Genomic DNA, 4,157 nt, shown 5'->3' on the forward strand with positions numbered 1-4,157 from the left:
TAGCATATATTTGGCGGGTTCCCCCAAACGCAAAGAGAGATCAAATGTGTACGACCGTGTGTTTGACTAGAATACCTCGAAACGCCTCCAGAGGAGAGAGACTTCTCGCGCCGTGGCATGGCCTTCACTACTTGGAGCCCGTCTAGATCACGACAAGGTCCCCCACATGGGTGATATACCGTCTGAACCTGAGATGTAGGGGTTATTAACCACTCAGGTCGACACCACGCATGCCGGCCGACGGCACCTAGACAAGCGTAGTTTCTTTTTTGCTCGAGTTACAGTCGGACAAAAGAAAGTTGCGCGCTAAAAATTTTGGCGCTGGCAATCGCACCCTGCGCGAGCGCCGTGCAAACCGGAGGACAGGAGGACATGCGTAAGGGTGGGACCGAGACTATGGGGGTTGAGACCGGTCTCACTCTCTGTTCCGTGTGTGACTAGAATTATCGAGGTGTGACCCGGACGTTACATGAACCGACCGCCCTATAGAATATGATATTGTGGTCGTGTTGTCTGTCCTCACGAGGACATGATGTCCTCTGAGAAAAGGCAGAAAGCGTTTCAGGGTGAGGAACACCGCTAAAAGCTCCAGATAATTTATGTGTGACCGTTGGAGGTCTCTGCTCCAGAGACCCCTCGCAGGTCGACCTTCGTATATACCCCCCCAGCCCGTCAGACATGCGTCTGTGGTGACCACCTTCCGCGATAGGACAGCACCCATAGGCACGCCCCGTATTAGAAAAGTCGGGTGCAGCCATAGTGACCATCACTCTCCGCGCGCCATGACGCGCGGGGTCCAGTCTGAGGGCAGCTACCCAGCGCTGAAACTCCCTCATGTGTAAGCGTCCCAGTCATACCACCAGGATGGCTGACGCCATGAGCCCCAGTAACCGCAGACATGATCTGAAGAGAACATATTTGCGTGGCTGGAAATGAGCAAGGCAAGCCCTGAAGGCTTTCACTCTCTCTGCTGACAGGCGGGCTGTAAAGGGCACCGAATTCAGGCGTAGGCCCAGGAAGAGTACAGTCTGGGCTGGGGACAACATGCTCTTTTCTGTGTTTATTACGAAACCCAGGTCGAGCAGGTGTTTTACGAGGACATTCGTCTGCGTAATAGCCTCTTGCTCCGACTGTGCGAGAAGGAGCCAATCGTCCAGATAAGTTGCCAGGCGAATACCCTGTTGTCTTAACGGGGCTATCGCGGCTTCCGTACACCGTACAAACACTCGTGGGCTGAGAGAAAGACCGAAGGGAAGTACTCTGTACTCGTATCAGATATTTCCTGTGTGGATAATATACTGGGATGTGGAAATACGCGTCTTTCAGGTCGACTGATGTGAACCAATCGTTTTGGCGCACGAGACGCAACAGAGACGTGTGAGTGAGCATTCTGAATTTGTATCTTTTGAGATATTTGTTCAGAGTATGTTCTAGTATCGGCCGAATTCCGTTCCCTCCCCGTTTGGGAACGAGGAAATACTTGGAATAAAAGCCGCTCTAACTCTGTTCGGAGGGTATTATAGATATAGCCTTTTTTTCTAGTAGCGAGAGAACCTCTTGCTCCAGAATATGGGCCGACTCTCCCCGGGCTTGCGAATGCAGAATGCCCGAAATGTGAGGGGGGGTGACAGCGATTTGGAGTCTGTAACACCGTGCTATTGTCTTGAAAACCCAAGCAGAATCTGTGAGCATCCTCCACTTTTCGCTTCTCAAAGCGAGTGGAGATGTCACGTCGGTCATTGCTGACTGGAAACGGTCTGCCTTTGCCGGCAGCGTGGGGTTCCTGCTCGGTGCCGAAGCCAGCCGCGGTTGGAGGTGGGCTGCCACCAGGGGCTCCATGGGCGGCATACGGAGCAGGCCGAGCTTCTTCATGTCCTCAAAGTCCAAAGAGGAGGCACCCTGGATTGGGGCCTTGTTGCTGAAAGGGCGGTCTCTCCACGAGACCGACACCTCATCCAGCATCTCTGGAAAGACTGGGAGAAGCTGCCTCTTCATCCTCGCTGCTTGGGGCAAGTTCTTCACCTCATAGCGAGATCTGGAGGTCTCCTTGGCCACTTCAGGCCAGGGGATGTCCAGGCTGGACGCAGCGCGTTGGCACACGGCCTGCAAGTCCATACTGAGGCAGGGCGAAGCTGGTGTGCTTTCGCCCGGGGGAGCGGACATCGCCTCCGGCTTGGCAGCCTGGGCAGATGAAACGAAGATTTTATCTTCGTGCTCATCTGAGTCGGATAAGAGGAACTCAGAGGCATCCTCTGCATCCTCCTCCATATAATCTAGCTCTAGGACATCCCCCGCGGGTGGAATCACGGTGAGGTCCAGTCGGGAGCCCCAGCTTGACACAGCGCGAGGCTCCGCTCTCACGGCTCTCACCGCCGCCGGGCCCCAGCCTGACACGGCACGAGGCTCCGACACAGCGTGGGGCTCAACCTCCGCTGCGGTCGTCACCATGTCTCAATTGCCGGCAGGCGAATCAACAGACATGAAGAGGTCCTGTCCCGACAGGCTAGCTTGGTGCGCTAGCCGTCGGCGGAGGCTCTTGGTGGTGAAGCGGGCACAATGTCCACACGAACCGGGGGCATCGATAGCCTCCTGGGCGTGTTCCAGCCCAAGGCAGGACGAGCAGACCTGGTGTGAGTCCGTGCTCGAAAAAAAACACAAGTCTAACACCAAGCGTTTAAATCAGCACTCTTAGCGATATTTTAAACTTCACGCTATCTGCACAGCCTATATCATATGAAAAGCTGAGAGTCCACAGATTCTATTGGTATAAGTTTCATCCCTGTGCGATCAAAACTCACTGTTCTGTATGATAAATAAAAGAACATTGTACCTTGAAAATCTATAGCGGGTACATTTTACCCGTTGGCGGTTTTAGGTATACAGCGGCCTCTGGCGGTCCTAGTGTTAATGTCGAGCCCTGTCGCTTACCGGCCGGCCCACATCGGCCGACCGGCCCACTTCAGTACCGGCCCATCGAGATTCGTCCCGAACGTCCCGATGGCCAGTCCGCTCCAGACCTATTTCACGTAGCACAGATCCGGAGGTCACAGGGTCACTTTACACAGTACACTATTCACCAGTAAAAGTGTAGTACTTTGCATAGTGGAATATTATGTGAGCATACTGGGGTTGCTTTTTTTGGTGAAGTGTATTTCTTTGACAAACATGCTGGTTCCTTCATGTTGAAGGAGCTTCAACTGACACTAATTTAAAACAAGCCTCTTTAGCTGGTCTGACCAGACCAATAAAGATTGTGCATCAAGCAAGGACATGAAAGCCTAAATATTATGCATTTCTGATGCTATGCTCATACAGTAAAAAGCCATTTTTAATGGAAGCTGATGTTATGAATCAAGAAATAATGTCCAACACTTGTTGCTGCATGACAGGCGTGTCAAACTGCAAATACAACCTGAGCTGGCCTTAACTATTTGCAAAGCTCCAATAAGACGGTAAAGCATAACTAATGATATGTTTGACCACTTCCTGTTCCCATCTCTCCCCTTAAATCCCTGTTCCGTTCTGTCTAAAAAATGAAAGAAAAATGTGTCTTGCTCTGAGCCAGTTTTCAGAGCTATTTACAAGAAAACTACGTGGCCGAGGTGCTTATCAACACTTCAACTGTGACTCAGGGACAAAACAACGCGCCACACACTCGCTCATCTTACTAGTGAATCCTTGGACTCAGTGTCCTCTAAGGAGATGAGACAGACCTCACATTCTCTCTGCAACAACAAAATAATCCAGCAATAACAGTGCTGCAGAGTATCACAGAACTCTAAGGTGTACCCTGCTGATGTAAGAAGGCTTTAAAGACTGCAACTTTCCATTACTAAGAAAGCCAGTGTTCACACAAACACCGGATCAAAATGTGAGTCAACAAAAGCTCTTTTTCTGGCCCCTGGGAGCCTCAGCGATAGAGAGGCTATCAGTGTGTGTCTTTTATCAGACTGGTTAATATAAGTGGGTGCATGTGGGAAAAGACCACGTTGTGTTTCCAGTGTCTAATGCTGTTATTCCAACACAAAAGCAATAGTAAAATGTCTCTCTTTATCACCATCTTTTCGCTCTTGCCCTTGCCTGCAATCACGGACCGCAAAATGTAACAAGGGTGAAGCGGCAGCCTGGGAGGAGAGCAGCGCCTCAACATCCTCTGA

Source organism: Notothenia coriiceps, unplaced genomic scaffold (assembly GCF_000735185.1).
Source record: "Notothenia coriiceps isolate Sejong01 unplaced genomic scaffold, NC01 NC01_scaffold00033388, whole genome shotgun sequence".
Taxonomy (NCBI): Eukaryota; Metazoa; Chordata; class Actinopteri; order Perciformes; family Nototheniidae; genus Notothenia; species Notothenia coriiceps.